The sequence below is a fragment of the Macaca fascicularis genome, chromosome 1, assembly GCF_037993035.2.
Source record: "Macaca fascicularis isolate 582-1 chromosome 1, T2T-MFA8v1.1".
In the NCBI taxonomy this organism is placed as follows: domain Eukaryota; kingdom Metazoa; phylum Chordata; class Mammalia; order Primates; family Cercopithecidae; genus Macaca; species Macaca fascicularis.
The window spans coordinates 127,152,408-127,179,564 of NC_088375.1; the positions used below are offsets into that span (position 1 = coordinate 127,152,408).

At 36.5% G+C, this 27,157-nt stretch overlaps 1 protein-coding gene across 16 annotated transcripts in view; it reads right to left on the reverse strand.

Moving 5' to 3' along the window:
* Positions 1 to 27,157, reverse strand: part of NTNG1 (netrin G1) — a 352,207-nt gene that overhangs the window by 105,173 nt on the left and 219,877 nt on the right. The gene's annotated exons all lie outside the window — the stretch shown is intronic.

A 27,157-nucleotide genomic window follows, 5' to 3' on the forward strand; every position in this document is an offset into this window, starting at 1 on the left:
CCCAGGGAGACAGTTCTGAGAATAGCACCTTTATTAATGTTCTTTCCTTCTCTTTTTACCCCCATCCTTGCACAATGCTTTTTAGAATTATTTCCCAAATATATTATTGGCACCCAAATCCTTCTCTCGGGGGTCCCATAACCAGGAGGACAGGAGAGCAGAAGCCAGAGAAGAGTTAGTAGACTGCAGGGTGGACCACAAGTGGGCTCCTACTCCCTTGTCCAGGAGATGTTAGGTTAAGGACCTCAGCAATCAATCACCAGCCTTCCCAGGGGGTAGGTGCTCCCGACACCCATGTTGATCCTTTAGTCAGCATGTTGGAGGAGGTTTTGTTCTTTATGTAACAAGGCTTCACTGATGACTGCCTCATCCTGGAGTTTCTGAATCCCTCCTGGGGGGTTGGGAATGGAATCCTGTGCCTCCAGAAGTTAACTGATAAAGTCTGAGAATTTTTCAGAAATGGGGCAGTAGATAGTAAAATACCATCATTATATACACAACCTGTCCAAGTGTATTAGGATCCAAACTCGTATCCAGGTTTTCTGTCTCAAGTCCAAAATGCTCCAATTTGAGTTCCACTTGCTTTACCACCTGCTAGCAGGTTGCTTAACTTTTATGTATCTTAATTTCCTCATCTATAAAACTGGATTTTAACAGTTCCTACCTTATTAGGTTGTTAAGAATAACAAATTATTATCTTTGAAGTATTTAAAAAATAGTACCTGACACGTAGTGCTTGCTATCATTATCACCACCTTCGTTATTCTTGTTAATATTTTGGTTGTGGGAAGGAGGGTTGATGAGGCACTAGAGAAAGCCAAGACCTTCAAATTCCTGACTTGCAGAGTTCTTTGTAACAGTATTACTAAAGTATCACATGAAAGGTTTCTGGGTCTATATGTTTGGCAGCTTAGGATATGACCAATACCACTCATGTTTTATCTCTCATGATTGTGTAGTTTGGACACAATTTTAAACTTTCAGGTGCTTGAATCAAATCTGAAGGACACTGTTGATCCCTGATCTTCCGAGAGTGAGGATATAGCATCTGAAACTAAGGTGGAAGGTTCTGGAAGTCTTATAGGCCTTTACGATTCCATAGAGATGACCATAGAAATGAAGTGACGTGTGCTTTTTAAAATAAAAACCACATGATGCTGACAATAACTGCCACAATGCAGTTCCAGACCTTGAGGTTTTCCCTCATTTGAGGACCCGCTTGAAGAGCAGCCTTGCAACAAAAGCAAATGGAAATTGCCTCTCCTGCAGGACTGGAAATATCAAATGCAGAGTGTGTTGTAGCCTTTTAATCCACAGGGTAGCAAAGTAAAGGTCAATTACCTCACTTAGAGGAATGAAAGGCATGTAGTAAAAGTCAAATAGATATGCCATTAGATAATGTATTTCAAGCATGAAAATGAGGATTTTTCTATTGCAGGGTTATATTTAATGCACTGGTAAACACAAGAGCTTTATGACAAAGAGTAAGATACGAGGTTGACAGTGAATCTGCCCGACAAAGTGCCCTCTGTTTCATGTGTGGGACTGTGCAGTCACCATTGATTGGTGTCAGGACCCTGCCAGGAAGCAGGCAGGCTGGCCCCACAACCCGCCAGACTGAGCCAGGAGGAACAGGTGCTTCCAAGGGTGGCTCTAGGGATTTAAGTCCTTCAAGACACTCTCAGCTACGCCAGACCAGCCTCTCTGTCTGTAGTCTGTCCTGACCTGTGAACCTGTACCTTGGGCTTTTCTCCTTCCTCGACATTCTTCTCCTGAGCCTGACATTGGCTCTGTACCCAGCTCTGCCCTCCCTCATTGGTGAGTCAGGTTTAACAAACTCATTCCCAGCGTCTGTGGCTGTGACTCTGCATTCCAAGACTGTTCCCCCATCCCCACATACCCCAGATTTGAATCTCTACTTTTAACCAAGATCAATGTGGATCCACCCTGGTTTCTGCATTTGTGGATGATTTGATTTGAAGTGTCTGACCCTGATTTTTACATTCTGGTCACTTGTTTAGAAAGGGCTCTTTCCCTGCTGAAAGCAATCACCTGGCCAGGTCTCTGGATATATCTTCTTCCCTGGTTATGCGATCAGTCTTTCACCTCGTCAGAAACATCCTCAAGGGTCATAGGCAATGTGCTGAGGTTGGGAGAAGGAGTGCTTCTGCTGCTGACCCAGGAGTTCCTCATGAGCCTGGTGTTATTTCACTTGGGGAAGCACAGGGTTGGTCTAGACCTATTGTTTAATTTCTCTGAGCTTCAGTTTCTACATTGCAAGCACGTAAAATAATTCCACTTCTCATTTCTTTTCTAAATATAAGCACTTATATTAAATAGGGACATTTATTTGGTAAAAAATGTACTTTAATGCTAATCAAACCGACTGGCAGTTCTGCCAGAAACATCACCAGTGGATTCGATTTGTGTGGCAAAGTCTACCTTAGTTCTGAAAATCACACTTTGGTGAGCTTTTCCTTTATGCAATATATAATGCAAGTACCTATCCACTCTTGCTGGGAAAGCCCTGATCCTGTGAAATAGCCCAGTGCAGGGATTTCAGCTTGAGATAGTAAGCTTTCTGGTTAGTGACGTAAGTTTGGTGCCTTGTTTGCACGTCCAAATCTCTAGGGAGATGCCCCAGTACATCACAATTTATGTTGCCCTATTCCTGAAAATGCGACGTGTCCTTGGTAGATACATGCATCTTTTTGCCCAAGCACTTGCTCATAGGAAATAAGAAGAGTGCAGGGCACAAAGAGGAGTGTGGTGCTCTGATCCCTTATCCTCTTGCTGGAGAAAACGCTGTGAAGAGGAACCAGACTGAGCTGTGCACACAACCTGGACTGAATTTTGCTGTCTCAAAGACGAAGTTATGGTGGATTCGACAGACTTAAAATGCACTGGTTGAATGGGGCCATTGTTTTTCTCCTGGGCCAGGAGGTCTGGTTGCATTCTCTGGGTAGATATGAGAATTTCCCTTAAAGACATAGAATCTTCTCAGACAATTATCCTCAGGTAGGAAATTAGGTGGGCTTTAGAAGGATAAAGGAGGTCTCTCCTCTCTCTCTGGAGCCAGGCAGTGGGGAGTGTGGTGTGGTGGTGATTGAGATACTCCTCCGTTCCTGGCTGCATCACTACTGCATGATACCTCCTGGGAGGTTCAATGTGAGGCCTTAAAACTAATCACTTACTCTCAGTTTAGTATTCAGTGCTCCCTAAAGCTTCCATCAAATGTTGTTAAATTCAACAACCTTGTTTTAAGGAATTATGTGTCCAAAACTGGGGTATGTGACAAGCAGCTCAATTGGCCCCATGTAAGCCAGGAAGAGGAGTCGGGGGACCCTACAGTCACATATGTCAGGCTCAGGGCACTTTAACCTCCCCCTTTGCAGATCTGCAACTCCCTGCTTTTCCTGTCTTACTCTAAACGAAGCTCCGCTGCTGAGTCAATGAATAAGTGGGCAGAGGCAGTGATCTTCATTTAAGAAGATGCATTATTCAGATAGTTACGAATGAACAGAGCTGTGAACATAAAGGGTAGGGGACGACGGGGCACTTGCATGTGCTGGGGCTGGTGGTTGGGGTGCAGCAAAAGAAAACTGGAAGTTGGGACCAAGAAAGCCAAGAAATTATCCAATAAAGTTCACTCTGGATACCATGTCAGCAATTAGGTTAAAAATCCCCATGTCATACAAATTAAAAGTCAGAGAAAAGCATGTAAGAAGCTCAAGGAAAACAAGAAAACAAAAACAAAACAAAATTCAGGGCCAGTGTAAATTCCAAAGTTGAGAGAGCCTGGGCAGAAGGTGGCATGGCAGAGTGGGTAGGATCTCGGGCTCCTCACAGGGTTTCCTGATTGGGATCCTTTGCCTTTTTAACTAGATAGAAAACACTGGATAATTTTCTTAATGTCTCTGCTTCTCAATCGGTAAAATGAAAATACAGTAGCAATTTTTTTTTTTTTTTGAGATGGAGTCTCACTCCGTTGCCCAGTCTGGGGTGCAGTGGCACGATCTCGGCTCACTGCAATCTCCACCTCTTGGGTTCATGCCATTCTCCTGCCTCAGCCTCCCGAGTAGCTGGGACTACAGGTGCCTGCCACCACATCCAGCTAATTTTGCTTTGCATTTTTAGTAGAGATGGGGTCTCACTGTGTTAGCCAGGATGGTCTCCATCTCCTGACCTCATGATCTGCCCACCTCAGCCTCCCAAAGTGCTGGGATTACAGGTGTAAGCCACCGCGCCCGGCCTACAATAGCAATATTATTATATGTTTTGATGATTAAGTTAATACGAGCAAAGTGCTTAGAAGAGTTCCTAACACAATATAAATGCTCAATAAATGTTGGCAAATTATTATCATCACTATTCTTGTTTTCTAGGCAGATATGAGCTAGAAGCAACTGATTAATAATTAAATGTCCTGACTAGTCACCTACTCTCTGTCTTTCTCTCCTCAAAGTGAGAAAGAGGCAAAGAGAAAGAAGGAGGAGGTTAGGCACAAGAATTTAAAGCACAGGAAAAACAGTTAAAAGAACAAAAGTGTGCATACCAAAACGACTATGATTCTGAGCTGGTCTGATGTCTGACATGGTGAACTTCATATTCACTTCCTCTTGGGGTAGCTAAAAATCCTGCTTATTATCAATTATCAGTCAAATGATCAATCTGTGACCTGAAGGTGGAGGCACTAAAGTGGGATTCATTGTGGGTTGCAATCCCTTTTGGGGTCAGAATCAAAAGATCAGTCAACATTTTTGACTAAAACATAATATATAACTTTTATATCCAGTAAGGACACTTTAGCCAATGAATCTGCCATTTACAAATGGCTGGTCAATAGTACCCTGTAGATCATGTCAGTAATCACTGGAAAAAATATTTTTTCTTTTTAGCTCTAATAATATATTTTATTAAAAGACATATATCTCAAATGTTATTATTTCAACATGCAATGAATGTAAAAATTACTGATGAGACATCTTCCAGTCTTTTTTTTAATACCAAATCTCAAACTGGGCTTGCCACATTTCAATAGGTCAATAGCCACATGAGGGTATTTCAAGAGTTCAATAACCACATGAGGCCAGAGGCTACCATATGGGACAGTGTAGAGGTAGACCATGACTTTCTGAAGAAGCAACAGAATTCTTACACTGGCCTGGATGAAGAAAAATTTTAATTTAATACTATGTATTCAATTCCTGCTCAAATCATTATGCTGATAATTTATTCTGACATGGATCTGTATGCACGTACATGTGTGGGTATGCAAGTGTCATGGAATGCAGCTACGACAATCTATTACTTAATGTTTTATAAGTAAACTGTTATCTCAACAGATTTCCAAAATTTAAAGTATGATTGGTTTAATAATTAGGTATCGTTATAGGACTTCACATAATGGTACAATCCACTGACAAAAATAATATTTGAGTAGCTGCCCACTTGTATATTTCTCAACTGCATATTCAAAATTATCTAGGAGCAGTTCTTTAGCACAATAAATGCGAAAGGTAAAATTTACATGTCCTGATATAGACACAGAAGCATTATTTTAAATTTCAGACAAGAGAATAACCTATTACTAGTCTTTGTTAAGAAATTATTTGAATAATTTTTGTGAGTACCCTCTAATAGCATGCAATGCTGCTAGGGTAATCTTTAAACCTTTGAGAACAAGGAAGTGGAATGGAAAAAATATTAATTAAGAAGAAGGATTCCAGAAGAACTTCTACTTACAGTCAAGTTGGATTAACAAGACCTGTATTTACCCTCCCACCTGAAACAACAGCAACAACAAGTCAAAACAAAACACATGTAATGTTTATAAGACGTCAGGTAAGGAGGGACAATTGCCTCTGAGAGGCAGAAAACAAATGAGGTGAGTCCAATGACTGCCTTAGCTTGCCAGAGTGTAGAAAGGAGGAATGCAGGCTGAGCTACTAGACTCCCGGATCAAAGGAGTTGAGGTGAGTTCAGGGGACTGAGGATGCTAGAGTCAAGGCTAAGTACTGAAGAGAAAAGAATTGCACAAAAAACACTGAAGATCTGTACATGGCCGCCCTGAACTATTTAGCAGAGTACTGGTCAGTGTATGTGTATGAAGAAACTACATGAAGGCAGGGGAAAAAAAAAAAACCTCCAAAAGGATTAGAGAAAAGCACCCAGTATTCACACAAGGCTAGGAATAGTGCTGGTTCTCACTAGCCGGACTAGAAAAACTCTAATTCACAGGGCATTGAGTAGATAATCAGGAAAGTCTTGCTTCAATAACGATGAATAATTAACCCTAGACTACTGCGAACAAGTCAGAAAAGCAAGACCCAAAAGGACTAATGGTTTCCAAATAACTTAATAAATCACAGAAAGGAAACCTCAAGAATATTCATAAAAATACAAAAAGGCTCAACACTCAACTAGATAAAATTCACAATACCTGTTATAGAATCAAAGATTGCCAGCCATGCAAAGGAGCAGAACAATGATACAAATAATTAACTGAAACCAACTCCAAACTGACACATGTATTGGAATTAGCAGATAGGACATTAAAATAGTTATATACAATTATTATAATTGTATTCTATATGTTCAAACATTATCTAAAGTAATAGAATATATAGAAATATATTTTTAAAAGACCCAAATTGAACTTCTAGAGCTAAAAAGTACATTTGTATAAAAAAAGATACACTGAATGAGATTAGAAGAAATGATTAGTGAAGTGAAAGACACAGCAATAGAAATGGTTTAAAATGAAACATAGAGAAAATAAAAAAAATTTTTAAAAATGCGAAAAGCTTCAGTGAATTGCATGCCAATGTAAAGTGACCTAAGACATGTGTAACTGGAATAGTCAAAGGAGAAGAGAGAGACATGGGTGGGTCAAATAAATATTTGAATAAATAATTACCAAAATTTTTCTGATTTTACCAAATCCAAGGAGTGTCATGAACCTCAAGAATAAAAAAAAAATAAGTAAAATTACACCAAGCACATCATAAACAAACATGCCCCAAACCAGCAATACAGACTATCTTGAAAGCAACCGAAGAATAAAGGACATGTTACATATAGATTTCTTTTTGAAAACAATCCAAGTGAGAAGATAGTAGAGCAAAATCTTTCAAGTAATAAAAGGAAAAAAGAAAACATGTCAATCTAGGACTCTCTACCCAGTAAAATATCTTTCAAAATAGAAGTCTATGGCTGAGTATAGTGGCTCATGCCTGTAATCCCAATAGTCTCAGAGGCTGAGGCAGGAGGATTTCTTGAAGCCAGATGTTTGAGACCAGCCTGGGCAAAAAAGTAAGACCCTGTCTTTACAAAAAAATAATTTAAAAAATAGCCAGATGTGGTGGCACGCGCCTGGAGTCTCATCTACTTGGGAGGCTGAGGCATGAGGATTGCTTGAACCCAGGATGTCGAGGCTGTAGTGAGCTATGATTGTGCCACTGCACTCCAGTCTGGGTGACAGAGTGAGACCCTGTCTCTTAAAAAAAAAAAAAAAAAAAAAAAGAAGGGTGAATAAAGACATTTTCAGACATACAAAACCTGAAAGAATTCATGTCCAGCAGGATTCTCTGGAAGAATCCTGGATAACACATGGAATTCTGGATTTAGACACAAAGGAATGAAGAGAACAAGAAATGGTAGGTATGTGAGTAATTATGTAAGTTTTTATCTATTATTTGAAAGATAATTGTTAAAACAAAAATGATAATATATTGTGAGGTATATAAGATGTATATATATGTATATATGTAAAATATGTGAAAACAAAACCATAAAGTCTGAGAGGGGAGAAATGGAAGTACTATTGTAAGGTTTTTATATTTCATCTGAACTGGTATGATATCACCTGAATTTAGACTGTGTTAAATTATAGTTATATATTATATACTCTAAAGCAATTCTAAGATAAAAAAAATGAAAAATGGACTAGCAAGCCAACAAAGGAGATAAAGGAATCGTTCTTAAAAATCCATTAATCCAAACAAATACAGAAAAAGAGGAAAAGGGAACAATAAGAATGGGAAAAGTAGAAAATAAATAGCAAGATATTACCTTTAAGTCTAAAGATATCAATAATTACATTAAGTATAAATAATCTAAACACTATAATTAGGATAGAGATTAAAACAAACAAATAACAACAACAAAAAACAAGACCAGTTATACACTGCCCACGAAAAGGATGGAAAAAATAGATCATGCTAACACTAATCCAAAGGAAGCTGGAATGATATATCAATATCAGACAAAGTAGGGTTCAGAGCAAAGACTATCACCAGAGTTAATGTAGGTTATGTAATTATAATAAGGATTTAACTGATGAAAGGAACAAAATAATTCTAATAGTTTATTCTCCCTGAAACAGAACTTTAAATGGAACAAAGCAAAATGGACTGAAGGACAAATAAAAAGAAAATGATGGCGAGATGTTTCCATAGTCCTTTCTCAGTAATTGATAGAACAAGTAGACAGAAAATTAGCAAGTTTATAGTAGACTTGACACTATCCACTAGCTTGATCTTACTGGCATTTTTAAAACATTCTACCCCAAGACATCAGATTATGCATTCTTTTCATGTATACACAGAGCATTTACTAAGCCATAAAATAAGTTGAAATGAGTTTAAAATGAAGTTATACAATGTATGTTCTCTGATTATAATGAAATTACACTGAAAATTCATAACAGAAAAATATCTGAAACATTCCCAAATATTAGGTAAATAAATATATACCTCTAAATAATCCACAGGTCAAATTAAATCTCAAAAAATTTCCCTTTTGAGGTTTTTGAACTGACAAAATAAATCAAAATTTTTGAAACAGTACTAAAACAGTACTTAGAAAGGAAATTTATAACACTAAATTCCAATATTATTACACAAGAAGAAAGGCCTCAAATCAATTTCCTCAGCTTCCATCTTAAGAAACTAGAAAATGAAGAGCATATTAAGAAGAGCAAATTAAGCCCAAAGTATGCTTAATGAATAGCAAAGCAGAAACCAATGAAATAGAAAAAATAAACATAATAAAAAAAATCAATGAAACCAAAAGATAGTTTTTAGAGAAGATAAATTAAGTTGAATCTCTAGCTAAACTGATCTGGGAATAAAGAGAGAAGACACAAATTATCTACGTAAGGAATGAGAGAGGTGATATCACTACAAGTTGAGCACCTCAAATCTGAAATGCTTCAAAGTCTGAAATGTTTTCGAGGGCTGACAGGACACTCATAGGAAATACTCATTGGAGTATTTTGGATTTCAAATTAGGGATGCTGAACCATTAAGCATATAATGCAAATATTTCAAAATAAAAAAATATCCAAAATCTAAAACTCTTCTGGTCCTAAGCTTTTTGGATAAGTAATACTCAGCTTGTCTTGTAAAGATCTTGTCTTGTTTTCGTACCAGCGTATTACTTGCATCAGACAATGATTTAGAAAATATTCCCTCCTCTTCAGTTTCTGGAAGAGTTTGTGTAGCATTGGTATTTCTTTCTTAAATGTTTCCTAGAAGTCACTACTGATTCTAGTGAATTTGCCCCTGGGACTTTTCTCTGTGGGAAGATTTCTAACTACAAGTTCAATTTATTTAATAGATATGAGGCTATCTGAGTTGTCTGTTTCTGTTTGAGTAAGCTTTGGTAGTTTGTATCTTTCAAAAAAATCTTGTCTATTTTATCTAAGTTGTCAAGTTTACAGGCATAAACTTGTTCACAATATTTCCTAATTTTCCTTTTACTAGCTATAGAATCTATCACGTACAGGCCAATATCCCTTTTAAACATAGATGTAAAAATTCAAACAAAAATTTAGCAAAATGAATTCAACAATATATAAAAAGGATAATACATGATGACTAAGTAAAGTGTACGTATCCCAGAAATGCAGGGTTAACATTCAACAATGAATTAATGTAATTCACCATATTAACAAACTAAGAAAGAAAAACCATATGATCAGCTCAAAAGACACACAAAAATCATTTAGCAAAACTCAACATCCATTTCTGATAACAATTCTCAGGAAACTAGGTATGGAAGGAAACTTCCTCAGCATGATAAAGGAACACCTACATTTAACATTTTACTTAATGGTCAAAGACTGAATGCTTTCTTTTTAATGTAAGGAACAAGAAAAGATGCTCATTCTCACCACTTCTGACTGTCTGTGTAAAAAAAACTGAAAGAATTTAAAATAAGCTATTAGAAATAATAAGCGAATTTAGCTAGGTTGCAGTATATAAGATCAATATACAAAAATCAATTGTATTTCCAAATAGTGGTAACTATCGAAAATTATAATAAAAGCCAATAGCATTTGTATTAGCATAAAAATGAAATACTTAGGATTAAATTTGACAAAATATGTGCAAGACCTATACAGAAATAAACAAAATTGCTGAGGCAAATTAAAGAAAATCTAAATAAATGAAGAGATATACCTTGTCCATGGGCTAGAAGACTCAATATTGTAAAAAGGAATGAATTAATGGCATTAGCAGCAACCTGGATGGGATTGGAGACTATTATTCTAAGTGAAGTAACTCAGGAATGGAAAATCAAATATTGTATATTCTCAATCATAAATGGGAGCTAAGCTAGAGGATGGAAAGATAAGAATGATACAACGGACTTTGGGGACTCGGGGGAAAGTGTGAAAGGGGGTTGAGGGACAAAAGACTACAAATTGGGTTCAGTGTATACTGCTCGGGTGATGGGTGCACCAAAATCTCACAAATCACCACTAAAGAATTTATTCATGTAACCAAATACCACCTCTTCCCCCAAAACCTATGGAAACAAAAAATTTTTAAAAACTCTAAAAAAAAAATGACAATTCTCCCCAAACTTATCAATGGATTCAATGCACTCTCAAGTAATCCTCTCCCTCAGAGAAAAGCTCAGCAGCTTCTTCTTCTTCTTTTTTTTTTTTTTTTTTTAACAAATTGACAAGCTCATTCTAAAATTTACATGGAAATGTAAAGGGCTTAGAATAGCCAGAACAATTTTTATAAAGAACAAAGCTGAAAGATTAACACTACCTGATTTCAAGACTTATAAAGCTACAGTAATTAAAACAGTGTGATACTGGTATAAAGATAGATTGGAGAATGGAATATAGCATCCAGAAATAGGCCACACATATATACACAACTGATTTTTGACAAAAATGCAAAGACACTTCAGTGGAAAAATGATAGTCTTTTCCATTAATGCTGTTAAAACAATTAGATATTCATATAATAACTGAACTATTCATGCGTTCATCGCTTACAAAAATTAATTCAAAACTGATCATAGGCTTAAATATGAAATCTAAAACTGTAAATTTTTACAAGAAAATATAGCAGAAAATCTTGGTGACCTTGGGTTAGGAAAAGATTCCTTAGATGTGGCACCAACAGTGTCCATAAGGAACAAACCTAGACCAACTTCTGCTCTGCAAACGACAATGTTAAGAGAAGGAAAAGATAAATTGGGAGATCTACATACTGAAATAAAATATTTGCAAAGCATACATCTGACAAAGAATGTGCATCCAGAATACATAAAGACCTTTCTGAACTCAATAATAGGAAAATAATCAACCCAATTTTTTAAATGAGCAAAGTTTTGAACTGACACTTCACCAAGAAAGATACATGGCAAATAAGCAAATGAAAGATGTTCAATGCAATTCAAGTGCCTATTAAAATCCCAGTGAGATACCATTACACACCTACTAAAATGTCTAAAATGTAAAAGACTGACCCTTACCAAGTTTGGTGAAGGATGCAGAGGAACTCTCATACATTGTGAGTGGGAATGTAACATATTATAACTACGTCAGATAACAGTTTGACAGTTTCTTAAAGAGTTAAACTTATGTTTACCATATGATTCAGCCATTCTACTACTGGGTATTTACCTCAAGGAAAACATATGCCCATAAAATATTTGTACATGAATGTTCATAACAGCATTACCTGTAATAGCCAAAAACTGGTCACTACCTAAGTGTCCATCAATAGGTGAATAGATAAACAATGGAATAATACACATCAATAAAGTGGAATGAAATATGACATGAATGAATCTCAAAATAATTATGTTGAATAGAAGAAGTAATAAAAAGAATCATATTATACAATTCCATTTATATAAAACTCTAGAATATGAAAACTAATTTGTAAAACCAAAGTTGATCAGGGGCATGAAGAAACTTCTGGGCATAATGGAGATGTTCACTACTTAGCTTGTGGTGATGCCTTCACAGATGTATATATAAGTCAAAACATATCAAATTGTACACTTCAAATATGTGCAGTTTATTGTATGTCAATTACAATTCAATAAAACCATTTACAGAATACAGACAAGGTCTTAGTGTCGGACTGCCTGGAATGGAATCATGACTCCACTATTTACTAGGTGTCTGATTATAAACAACTTAGATAACCCCTTGAGACTCAGTTTCTTTATTTGTCACATTGGGATAACAACAGTGCAAGTATCATGTTCCTGATATGAAGAGTAAGTGAAACAACCCACATAAAGGACTCAGAAGAACGCTGTTACATTGGCAGTACCCAGTGAGTGCTCACTGTTAGTATGTTACTTCATGGTGGCTGTAATGAAGGAGGCAGTGAATCACAGTCAACTTAGAAGTCAAGTTCAACTTCCAGCATTTTAGGTACTGGCTGTGAAGCTTTACATAAGTTAGTCAACTTCTCTCTTTGTCAGTTTCCCTATATGTAAAATGACGAAAGCAAGAGTACTTACCACATAGGATCATTACACAAGAAGCTGAAATGAGAAACTTGTACTAAATAATCCTGCCACCATTTTTTTTTTTTTTTTTAGGTAAAGAAAATAAACAAATGTGGTATTTTTGAACACCTGAGAATCACCTTTATTGCACACATTTAGATTCATGTGGGGGGAGAAGGAACAGAATGAAGAGGGGAGAAACAGAATGAAGACAGGAGACCTAAGACATTGAAACCAGAGGTAATGAGGACACAAGAAAATCCTCCAAGAATCCTGGAGATAATGGGGACTTGAAATAGAAGAAAGGGGTTCCTATTATGTGTCAGATCAATGTTTCAGTCATCCTTATTTAAAGTTTTTAGGCCGGGCACGGTGGATCATGCCTGTAATCCCAGAACTTTGGGAGGCCGAGGCAGGTGGGTCATGAGGCCAGGAGATTGAGACCATCCTGGCCAACATGGTGAAACCCCATCTCTACTAAAAACTACAAAAATTAGCTGGGTGTGGTGGCGGGTGCCTGTAGTCACAGCTATTTGGGAGGCTGAGCTGGGAGAATCACTTGAACCAGGGAGGCGAAGGCTGCAGTGAGCTGAGATCGCACCACTGCACTCCAGCCTGGTGACAGAGTGAGACTCCATCTCAACAACAACAAAAAAACCCCCAAAACAACAGCAAAAAAACAAAACAAAAACAAAACCAACCAACCAAACAAAAAAACAAAAAATAAAGATTTTAGCACAGAGTAACTACAGTAGACTAGGGACTAGGGGAAATTTGGATGACTCATACATTTGCCATTTATTTATTTAGTGGTAAAATTGCCTGTTTACAAATGAGAAAAATTGTGACATTCCCGGCTTACCATGACGCAGGATCCACAGGCATAAAGGTATTCCAGGATTTAAGAGTCACACAGTAAAGTTTTCTCCTGAGGGTAAATCTGATCTTAGTTACAGATGAAGTTTTTTAGGCCATGATGATAATTATTTACTGTGTGTTTGACATGAACCAGGCATGCTGGTGTCAGACATTCAGAAAATTCAGTGCCTTTCTTTGAGGAGTTTCGAATCTGCATGTTTCTAATTCCTATCTACATTTCTCAGGGTCTTGTATTTTAAAAAAATCAATTTCAGGCAAACATTAAGATCTGTACTTCTTCTTTGGGGCAGGCATGGGTTTAAAATGGCCAAGCCTCCATTCAGGATTCAGCCCCTTTGCCTGTTATAGCTGTAGGACAGTAGTGATTTATCATATGGATTGATGTCATTAAACATTTATTATGCACCCATAGTGTGCTAGAGAAAAGCACACACACACACACAGAAAACAGATAAAAGACATTGTTCCTCTTTAGCAGCACTTTGTAAAAAATGACTAATGAATATATGCTTATTCAATAGATCAAGCAAGCAATATACATTTTAAGAGATTTATAAATATTTAATCACGATTTTGTACAGTAACTCTGACTGAGAAACCTAGTCTTCTTGGAACACTAAAGTAAGATTTTAAATGACCCAGAAATTTAAAGGTCCACAGCTTTTGTGAACAAAATGAATTGAAACATCTTGAAATGGATATTTTAGAATTATTTCATGTAATTTCTTGTACATTTTTTAGAAAAAAAACTTAAAAAGCAGAGAACATCCTACATCCCTAATACATGAGTTAATTCTGCATCATTTTAGTCCAGAAATAAAATGTGGAAGATTTCATTTTGTCCTAGTAGCTTATATGCTAATAACTTGGGAAGAATCTGAAGTCTGACTTTCTCCTTTCGAGTACCTTTAAATATAAACACATATACAGAGAGCTTTACAGAAATAGGAGCTTTTGTCTACAGAGCTATAACCCAACATGTTGGCATTCTGTAGCCCTTTGGAACATCATCCTTGACTCTAAACCCTTTTGTTCTAAAGTTAATTTTAGCTCCGAATTTCCAGGTCTCTGGAGAGAATGTGTCACAACAAACTTTACTTTGAAACAGATTTTTTGGGTCTATATTTAATTAAAAGTGCCCTTACATCTGTTCAGTAGCCATCCTAAAAAAGTCGTTCTGAGATATGAGTGATGACCCACAACGTCCGGTCTATATTTGTAGGTAGCATTCCATAGCAGCAACTGCCAGCTGGTGTCCTGCTCTTTTCTCTCTACTGTGCCACACTGAAAGGGAACAATTTGTTGTGTGGGAGGTCTAACATTGTGCAGATTAAATTCCCTTCTGAGTGGACATGGTTACAACGCCATTAAAAATATTACTTAACTCTCTGCTATGTTCCCCCACCACACACACACTATCAGAGCTACCCAGGTGAGCTGTTACAGATCAACTGCTATTGTTGCATGAAACAGACATGGGTAGCAGAATCTTTATCTGTCATCAGCTTACCGGAGAGGTAGAGAAGGTACTTTGACACAGTGGGGAACATAGTACATTTATGAACTGAAAGAAAATTGAGTTTCTGTGGAATTGTTTACTGCTGCTGGAGAAACAAAAGAGGTTAATTCCATACTGTTTAATACAGCTTTGAAAGAACATAAAATCAAATAATGCTTGAGCATAACAGTGGTATGCTTAAAATCTGCCCTTCCCCAAGCAAAACAAACTCAATGTAGTTTCAGACCTTTAAAACAGATTTTAAATTCTTATGAATTCAGATCCTGAGGGATTATGTTAAGTAGTTGTTACAAATCATATCTCACGCCAAGTGGCATATAGAGAAAATATGCAAAAATATGATTATGTTTCATTGAAGATACTGTCTATTCTGTATTATGGCTGAATTTGAATTTTTATATTTATAGACATCATTACATCACATATGGTAAGCGACTGTAAAATTGCATGTATAAAAATTATATTGGCTTACCTATATGCAAATGAATATATATATTCAGGTGTACAAATTTTTTTTTATTATCCTTTAACTTCTTAAAAATGGGGCTGGAATCCAGTTGTTTCTTATGGGCCCTGGAGTGCCAAGAAAGATTAATGTGTACCATCAGTAAATCATTCACTACATTGGTGACCCTTTGGTTAACTGTTTTTGGTAGGGAACATCAATATTTTTTGGACAGTTCCTAATACAGGCTGGAGTTATGGAGTTATGGTGTGAAAAAAGACAGTATCCTGAGTTGATTTTGACCATTCTGAATGAAGTCTTCTAGGAAAGAAATCTGCTCCATAGTCCCAAACCATATTTTGGATCTCAACTGTCTTTTAAGTCAACACTTTGTAATATAGCTGTAATGTGAGCTTCAGATACAAGGCCCATATGTAAGTTTAAATTTTCTAACTAGTCACATCAAAAAAAAAAAAAAAAAAAAAAAGAAACAGGTGAAATTAATTTTAATAATGTATTTAATTCAATATATCCAAAATGTTATTGTTTCAATATACTCATTAAAATGAATACATGACTGTGCATCATATAAATTATTTTGTTTCCCATCAGTGTTATAAACACTACACTTTGGGAAGTACTTTTGACATAATGAAGGAGGATTGGGAGACAAAAGGTAGATCAACAATTATGTGCATATCAGATAGATATGGATTGGGACTCTTGGTTCTGTATTTTACTACACAATTGACTTTAAGCAGATAATTTCATACTTGGAACTATTCTTATCTGTAAAGGTAGAAAAATACCTGATTCAGAGTAGATAAGCATTCAAAGCACTTAGTATGTTGCCTGGCACAGAACAATTGCTCAATACATGTTAGGAGGGAAAAAACGATGGAGATGCTTTCTTATGTGTGAAACCAAGGGGTGCAGTTTTGATCAGGTCACTAAGAGCTCATGTGAGAGTACTCTAGGCCCTTCTGAGCACATCGTAGATGGTTGCAGAAGCCCGTTGTGAAACTATATGTAAAATGTAGTGAGAAAATTCAATGAGTCTTTAAACCAAGTCAATTCACTCCTAGAATATATCTGAATGAAATAATTCAAGTAAAACAAACAAAAAAACACCTTTATTATGAAGGTCTTCACTGCAGTGTAACCTATGAAAGAAATAAATGGAAAAAACTAAAAGTTTAATAATAAGTGAATAGCTTAATAAACAAGGGAATATTGTGCTGTACCTCATTATGCAGTTAACAATGATAGCCATGAGAATTATGTAAAATTACTGAAATGATTATGGTAAATACAAATTAAAATTCAGAATACAAAATAGTAAGTATATTCTGAAAATTATGTAAAATATGTATGGTGTGAAAAAGGTTTGGAAGATAATTTGCAAAAATAGAAATAATTGTGTTAGGGTAAAGTGACTTAAATATGATTATGACATATCTTCAAAAAAATAAGTGTAAACAGTTTACCCCAGAAACACTTATACATTCTTATTAGTCAGTCAAGCAAAACATTTCACATCTACCCTATGCTCCTCTCTTCACTGGGCACAGTGCAGCATCAGAAAATAAAAAGAGACAGTTCCTTTTCCCCCAAATGTTACCTAGACCAACAACACAAAATAACTGATCAAAACAATAGTGAACAATGTAAGATAGGTAGCAATTATGTCATATTACATCTTATTTAATAATGAAAGTATTATATATAATATCTGAGGAAATATACATGTGTATGTCAGAATGATTAAATGTTAAATTGAATTGAGTTCAGATAAGATGAAAGCAAGTGATCAATATGAAATGGTGCCTGTTGGTGGAAATGAGCCTTGAGCTAAAGTCTGAAGGAGAAGCAATCTTTATGTAAATGGCAAGAGAGGATCCACATTCCACAAAGGGAAAAAGCAAATAAAAGCATGCAGTGGATAGAATTAACCAGAAAAGAGACTGATATTATTAACAGGTTTCTTTTATTGGGGGGAAATAATAGTTGGATAATTATTGATTTTACTTAACTAACATTTATTAAGTGCTAACTATGGTTCAGATAAGGAGATGAAATTAGGCATGATGTTGAAAGCAGTTATGTTGCAGCTTAAATCATGTCTCCTGTGTATTCTAAATGATGCCCGAATGGGACTGGATGATCCCCCCATATTCCTCATGGCTATGAGACTTTGCAATGATATACTCCATGTGGCTTTCTGGCACAGAGACTACACAATTCTATAGTCTCTCCCTAGGAATATATCAAGACGCTCTTTTATTTGTACTTGCAATGGGGCTTTTTTCCTTCAGAAAACCATCCAATGAATAAGCCCTGCCATTTCTCCATCATATGTTCATGAAATTCAGGTGTGAAAATGCTTTCTTTTGAAAACTATAATTAGACTAATTCATATTTACAACATAAGGAAAAAACCTGCCTCTATGTCTTTGATTAACTTTTAAAAAGAAGCAGCAATATGAAACCCTGACCATCCATTAGACAAGATATAAAATGTTCCTAAGAAATTCAGTCAGCCAGGCTTCTGTGTGATAAAAGCCAGTCATGGAAAGCCATGAAACGGAAGGGAGGGAAAGGGTGAGGCACCAAGACCAAACTCAAACACTTGTTCGGAATATTCTCCTGAGCTCATCCTCAAGTAATCAGTCAAAATAAAAACAGATTGTTAAGAAGGGTAGGGAAACTTTAAAAAAAATCTGAAGGTCTTGAAATCTTCATCTGCCCTTATTCTATTTTTACTTAAATTGAAAATAGCACCATTTGCCTTGTGCTTTACAGTTTATAAAGTGTTTTGACATATACTCTGTGTTTAGGTTTCACAGCAACTCTGGATTTTATAGCTGATGCAATACTCTCAGAGGCTTAGGGACCTGCCCACACCTCTGCTTCATCAAGCAGTGGACACTGAGCACACATCTAGGTCTTCAGACTCCAAAGCTCATGGTGTTTCCACTGCACTGTATTATGCACCTGTTCAGCTTTGGCTTCATCTGTGCTGGAATAATGCACAGGCTAATCCATGTTCCTACTTAGATTCTGCCACCCCATAGTGGAGGCCACAGGGAAAATTAACTAGTGAACACTTAGCTTTCCAGTAATTAAAGCAGTAGGATAACATGTAACCAACAACCACAGGTATCTAACATACCTCACATTAGACACCAAGTGGTAGTATTCCAAAGGAAATAAAAGGCCTCTTCTCCATAACTCTCCTAAGCTGCCAGTTAGTACATCCAGAATTTCCACCATTTTAGTTATTCCTTTGGGCAAGGTGTAACCATCTCTTTTAAATAGCAATTATATTATTGAGGTGAAAATATCATGGCACACAGACTTAGGAAAATTGATCAGAGAGAGAGTTCTGAGGAAAATGGGTAGAGGCTGGGGTAATTCTGATGGATGGTTTCAGGGATGAGTTCTCTTGGATGCCCAAGAAGATTTTGATGGTGGTAAAAGAGCACAAGACGAGGGAGTGCTGGATATGAGATGAGCTTCACACTTTCTGCAATGTTGTTCAGGGCTCTCCCTGCCCTGTTCTTGTCTCTGCCATATTGAAATCAGCCTGTTCCTGCTGAGTACTCCATGGACCCTGTCAGCCACGCTCTAAGATTCTACAAAATAGTGTAGCATAAGCCAAGATGCTAATTTGATATGTTACAATTATAAAGTGATCCTCAGAACTGAAATAGCAAACACTCTTTCTTCGGGTTATTGCAGTAGGAATAGCTTATCATTTCTTCCATAAAGAAGTCATTTCCTGAGTGTCAAAAATGACATCAGCTTTCAACAGGATGAGGAGGTACTGGCAGTGATTAGAATATTTGTTGTTTTCTTTTTCTTTTTTTTCTGGTGGGGTGCAGTGGCTCACGCCTGTAATCCCAGCACTTTCGGAGGCCGAGGCGGGTGGATCACTTGAGGTCAGGAGTTTGAGACCAGCCTGACCAACATGCTGAAGCCTCATGTCTACTAAAAATACAAAATTAGCTGGGTGTGGTGGTGCGTGCTGGCAATCCCAGCTACTCGGGAGGCTGAGGCAGGAGAAATGATTGACCCAGGAAGCAGAGTGTGCAGTGAGCCGAGATCGCGCCATTGCACTACAGCCTGGGCAACAAGGGCGAAACTCTGTCTCAAAAAATATATATATTACATAATGTATATATTATACATAATATATATGTTACATACATTTTTATATAAAATTATGTTATATATTTTTATATAAAATTATGTTATATATTTTTATATAAAATTATGTTATACATTTTATATAATGTATTTTATATCTTTATTTTATATATTATATATAATTATATATTTTATAATATATTGTATATTTTATATAAAAATTATACATATATATTTCTTATATAATATATAATTTTATATAATATATAATGTACTATATAATATAAAATATATAATTATATATTATATATTTTTTCAAACCCATTTCAAAGATCTTTTGCCTTTTTTTTCTGGAGCTATGTACTTCCATATTGCAATATAAGACCTGATTCTTCTTTAAAACAATGCAATTTATAGAGTTAAAGAAGTGACCTAGTAGTTCCATGAGAAGCAGATGTGTCATGTATACAAATCATTAACAAAACTAAGGTTCTTAAGTTTTTCTAGTAATCATAGGAAGAAATATGTAACATGTATTTTGGAGGCATGGACGAGAGACACTCAGTGACTGGTGACTAAATGTCAGAAAGTAGCATCTCAGCTATGAGTCAAGGACCATATATTAAGTGATCTTAATATACTAAACAGAGCTTAGCATAGGATGTGCACATATTAGTTGCTACTTAAATGCTTTCTAACGTATTGACTAGCTAAGCAAACTGATAATGTAGATAAAATTTCAGAGGCATTACTTAACTTTGTAAATACTTTTCAGAATTCAAATAAATTATTTATGTACTACCCATGAATTAGAGACTATCCATTCATTATCATATAAATTATATTACTTGATTTCCTTGCTGAAAATCTTCCAGTGGCTTCCTGTTGCCTATAGGACCTAAACAATATGGCATTTGCTCAACTCTCCTACTTTAGTTTCTATCACTCTCCATCTTGAGTATTCCATACTGTACTTTCTATTTCTCTTCAGGGTCTTTACATTCACTGCTTCTCTTTCTGGAATGTTCTTCCACAGATATTTCCATGGTCCACTCTTTCACATCCTTTAACTTTTGTTCTGATATTCTGCCCTCTCAGACCACCTTTTCCTAAAGTGGCTGTCTTCTTATTCTCTTTCCCTTACCCTGATTATTTTTCTTCATGGTATATATCACTGCCTGAAATTATATTTATTGTTTTGGTGTGTCAAGTTGAGTACCTGGTATATAATGCCCAGTAAACATTTCCCTAAAAAACAAAATCATTTTTTCTAATCAATATGTTTGGGTGGTACAGACCAAAGGGTTGGTCAGTTGTCAGGCAGGTAAGCAGACTCTGTATAAGACAACAAGGTGTGGCGGGAGCAACAACTATATGGGAAGAGTTTAGGCTTAAGAGGTATACAAATAAAAAATAAGTAAAACGTTGTGTCGACCAAATAAAATATATCTGGGGGCCAGATTGGGCTCAATTGTTTTGGGTTTACGTAAGTTACACAATAGCAGTGACCATCTCGTGATAGTTTTGGAGAAAATATTGTTTTCTATAAATATGTATTCCCACTTCTCTCTTTTCCTTTTTTTTCATCTTATCACACTTAGTACTTTTTCCTTCAGATGTAAAGGTGAAATAGCACGGTGTATGCACTCAATACTGTTCAGCTCCTTAATGACATGAACAGCGAATGCAAATGTAAACCTATCTGTAGGTTTTCTAATCACGGAAACAGGAAGCTCCAAATTTAAGAACATAGAATCAGTGATGCAAATGTGTTGGGGGTTGGGGAGCTTGCCAAGGACCGATAGAAAATAGAAAAAGTCACCCTTCACTTCTGATACCTACACTCAATCAAGTCTCAGAGAGGGGCAATTTCCAGAGAAATGATCATCCTATAGATATGAATAGGTTAATGAGGCTGTAAAGCCTTTATTTGCCCACCAGTTTACTCTTCTCTTCCTGGGAAACTAAGGCTTCTCTTAAGCCATTCTCTGATTCTCTGATATCTTAACTGGTCTGTGATAGGGTTCAGATTCAGTCAATCTATTATCATCTTCTATTTATATTTCTCTGCAATCAATGACCATACTATGTTGCTTCAGGCTGTGATTCACAATCATAAACTGTAGTTTATATTTATCAACTTCAGTTATGAGAAAAATTGGGCAGGCAGGATGTAATTACATTGTCATGAGCTACTAAAGACAAACACTGAGGCTCACACATCAGTGACCACAGAAGTCCGACCCATTCTCCCCACAGCTCAGTTTGTGTGTCCAAATCTCTGTAGCCCTACCGGCATCTAGGAGCTGCAATTTCCTGTGTGTGAGTTTTAAGTTGCCTTGTTCAGATTTCTAGCAAATTGGAATAACATTTTGTGATAGAGACGTCAGCATTTTCAATAGAACTTTATATTTTTTTGTGAGACAACGATCAGCCTTGTAGGAGTTGGCCATAATTTAGATTAATTTATGGTGGAGCTGTCAAGTCTAGAATTAACAGAGAAAACCTAGCATAAACTAATCTGTCAGTTCAAGGCGCAGACTTCAATCCTTTAATCACAGCTAAACTCTTTTACTTCTGGGGCACCAAAGCTGTCCTCACAGCAGGGTGTTATGGCATGTTTGTAATGTCTAAAGGGTAAAAATATGCTCAAATTGCAGTTCAAATACTGTGTTTTTAAGCAACAGCAGCTTGTAGATGTTGTTAAACTCTCTGCCTTTGTTTTTCCTGGAATGATTTGATTACCATTGTAAGGTCCTCTTTAGAATTCATTACTTTCAAAACAGATACACTAAAATTTAGGCTTTTTTCCCCCCATAGGCCAGTGCTCTGTATTAGTTTGGAAAAAGGTGACCAAATTTTCCATGGGCTAGATCAACACTAGAATGCAACAAATGAATTGATTATAAAGAAAAAGTTTACATTAGACAGACTCATCCAGAACAGGAAACCCCCACTCATGACCAAATCTCTGTGCAAGTGGCCATTTGCTGTTGATTAATTCTAGTCATAGATGTCAACACACACACACACACACACACACACACACACACACACAAATTAAGTACTATCTCCTCATGCCCGTCTATTTTCCAGTGCTCAACTTGAGAGTATCATCTTCATCAATAAAGCTTGAAGAACTAAATTTTTAAAATAACTCAAGTAGAGGTGACACTTAATATTTCTTAGTCCAGTGTAATATTTTCTCTCAATTGCATTTTCCCCTACAAAGATTAAAAAAATTCATACCTTAGGTATTTAGTTTCAGGTTGTGTATATTGTTACAGATGCATTCTTAGGACATGTAAACACTTTCTCACAGTGTTTAGAGTCACAATAAAAGCTCATTTTTAATTTGATATATTTCAAAATTTTAACTATGTATTTGAATGGAATGATCTATTATTTGAGTGGTCAGAAATTTAAAAGAAACGATTTGACTGACATAGAAGAGTAGTAAATAATGCTGTAAATTCTACTCTTACAGTTTCAAATGTTCCTTAGATATATGAAACTAAGTGCAACTTTAATATTCTAACTAAAGAACTTCATCTATATTTCAAATGTTTCTAATCAATATTTCCCTTCATTTTATATCAACTCACCATTATAATCACATATAACTGGAACGTTAAGGACCAGATACCCTGTTATGAATAATTTACAGTTGTCATTGTGAAAAAACAAATTGTTAAATATCACTGACAAAAAAATATATTTACAATTTTATGTCAAAAAATAAATTTTTTCCAGTTCCCTTTGTTCTTTGTTAGCTTTTAAAATCAAGCTGTCCTCTTTCTTCCAGTGTTAACTTGGTGATTCAGGATTTCTGGCCATTTCTCAACTATTTCTATCAGATCAGCCAAGTAAAGAATGAAATTAGCTGAAGTTTTTAAGGAACTGTGAAACGTCTGTGGAAGAAATGAAGTAGTTAAAATTTAAAAAGCTGAGCTATTGTATGTTTATGGAGATTTTGGGGTCCAAGACTTTGACAAGGAGGTATACAATCAAAGTATCTAGAAAATACGTTATAATCCTGAACGAATCACGTTTAGCCTTTCTTTCCTTTCTCATGTTCACTGCATGCATGCTTATCTTTTCTGGCCCAGTTAAGTATAAATTTAGAAATTTATTTTAAATGAGATCATGGCTCAATGAGGTCAACTACTATAATGGATCAGGTCAGCAGAAAATAATTTCTTTCAAATAGTACTCTCATATACTGTAGGGCATACATCAATGCTCTGTAACCTAAGGAAGGAATCCTTGCACACAATTGTCAGGACCAGTTCTGACTGGGGTGTGGCCCACCAGTGAATGCATTTAAAAATTATGCTTGGTGATTTGTGTTGTCTGGTTAGGCATTGTTGATTAGGCCCAGATGGAGACAGACTTGGTTAAATTCTCCCCATTATTAGACTGGTCTTTTATTTTTGAGACAGAGTCTCGCCTTGTTGCCCAGGCTGGAGTGCAGTGGCACGATCTCCACTTGCTGCAACCTCCACCTACTGAGTTCAAGAGATTCTAATGCCTCAGCCTCCCGAGTAGCTAGGATTACAGGCGTGTGCCACCATGCTCAGCTAATTTTTGTATTTTTTGTAGAGACAGGGTTTTGCCATGTTGTCCAGGCTGGTCTCAAACTCCTGAACTCAAGTGATCCACCTGCCTTGACCTCCCAAAGTGTTGGGATTACAGGCCACCGCCAGAGTGGTCTTTAATTCCTATGCCCAAAGGATAGAATATGTTTCTTCTAATGACTTGACTCCCTTCAGAAAATAGCCAAATTCTTCCTTAAAAAAAATCATTCTTATAAATTGGTTAATTCATTCAATAGGCCTGGCACAGTGGCTCACATCTGTAATCCCAGCACTTTGGGAGGCCGAGGCAAGCGGATCACTTGAGGCCAGGAATTTGATACCAGCCTGGCCAACATGGTAAAATGCTGTCTGTACTAAAAATACAAAAATTAGCTGGGTGTGGTGGTGGGCATCTGTAATCCCAGCTACTCGTGAGGCTGAGGCACGACGATCACTTGAACCTGGGAGGTAGAGGTTGCAGTCAGCTGAGATCGTGCCACTGTACTCCAGCCTAGGTGACAGAGTGAGACTCTGTCTCTAAATAAATAAATACATAAATTTATTAATTCATTCAATAAATATTTTTGAGAATATACTCTCTACCATTTATGTTCTAGGTCAATAACATTTTAATCTTAGCATCACATTAAAATTTCTTAAAGAGCTTTTAAAATATCCCCATGTCAGGCCTTATGCCAGATGTTCATAGTCGTTGGATGCAAACCTAAGTATAACCAGGATGGAGACACTTTCCAGGCACTGAGGTGACAAAGGTGAGAAGAACAGACTAAATCCCTTTCATAGCGCATATATTTTCATGATGGTAAAACAGCCCAAAATATGAAGACTTTTCTTTCTGCCACGATAGTGGTCTGGAATACACTAGAATCTTCTTAGGACACAATAATTCATAAACACTTTTGAGACTATGTAAAACAGTGTAGAAAAATCCACTGAGGTCAGAAATAAACAATAAAACCGGAGCATTACTGAAGCCATGGATTACCGAATTTCTGTGGAGTTTGAGGGTGGTGGTAGGTGGACTGGTATTGTGAAAAGACCTGAGGCCATTACATCAAAGATCACCCTAAATAAAGAAGGAAACCCAAGAAAGGTTAAGGTCTCATGAGACAGGGCAAATTAGTGTGTGTCTGTTTACATATGCACATTTCATAGACACATCCACACTTCCTATAAATGTTATTGAGAAAACTGGCAAGGAAACTTACTTGTTTGGGCTTGGCTCTAAGTAGTGGTGAAAAATGAACAAATATCTCTGTTTCTGATTGCTACACTATGTGCTCTGAAGTTTGAATATACTCTATCTGTATGGTCCTTAAGACTGCAATCTGTGAATTACAATTTTAAATAGATCCAGTCCCCATTGCTCCTAGGTACCATAAAGAAGAAAACATAAATTCACTTTATTATCTTTATTATTTAAAGAATTAGGAAAGATAAAGTACTATCAATTATAAGCTAAGAACTAAAAAAAAAAAAAAATACAAAGGTAGCAGAAAACTACTGCCATATGTGAGAAGCAGTGGAAAAAGTAAAAAGAATGATGTCAATTTAAAGAATAAACAATAAAAAAGTTAAAAAAACAAAACAAAAAAACTAGACCCACAAAGACTTTGGAAAGTTGAACAATCAGATCAAAATAACTATGTTTGATAGCCTTAAGAAATAAAGAGAAAATTAAAAGCACAAGTGAGGAATCAGAGACTATCAAAAATGATCAGGCAGGTTTAAAAGAAAAAAAGAAAGCTAACCAAACACAATTCTAGAAATAAAAGATCTGTTCACTAAAATGAACAATTCAATGATAAGAGTTTCATGTAGAGAGAAACTCAATATAAGACAGAAGTAGCATTGCTTATCAACAGGAAACGGTGAATTATTTTTAGGATACTAACAGCTGGGCACAGTGCTCCCTTGTCCTTTAAAGTATATAATGTCAAAGCCCATCACACTAAAGTATGCTATCATAAATAACTGAAACGTTTATTACTCACTCAGGCAATAGGCATTCCCTGGATGAGAGATGGAGCATACCCACAAAAGGGTTCTCTGAGAGTGTCCAGTGGAAGGGGATGAGAAAGTATGTGGGCCACACATGGGAATTTTCAGTGACGCCAGGGGTAGACTAAATTCTGAAAGACTTAGTATTGATAAGGACCAAAAGGGGATGGAAGAGGGTTCCTGGCATGCAACTTATTGAGCTGCAGCAGAAATGAATGCAAGTGGCATTTTGATGATCCCCATGCAGTTGAGCATAGGGTTTTACCCACGGATGCAGTTGAGCACTACAGGTTTCCACCCATACGGGCAGGTGTTTAACGGTTTAATTAATGTCATAATGCTTGGGGTGATTTCTTTCTTTTTTTTTTTTTTTTTTTTTTTGAGACGGAGTCTCAGTCTGTTGCCTAGGCTGGAGTGCAGTGGCGCCATCTTGGCTCACTGCAAGCTCCACCTCCCAGGTTCAAGCGATTCTTCTGCCTCTGCCTCCTGAGTAGCTGGGACGACAGGCGCCCGCCACCATGCTCAGCTAATTTTTGTATTTGTAGTAGAGACGGGGTTTCACCATATTGGCCAGGCTGGTCTTGAACTCCTGACCTCATGATCTGCCCGTCTCGGCCTCCCAAAGTGCTGGGATTACAGGCGTGAGCCACCATGCCCGACCAATTTAAGTCTGTATCTCTACAACTATTCAATAAATGGTGCTGGAACAATCAGTTATCCAAGTAGAAAAAAATAAACTGGATCTCACTTCAGGGTCATTGACGTGGTTTGGGTCTGTGTCTCCACCGAAAT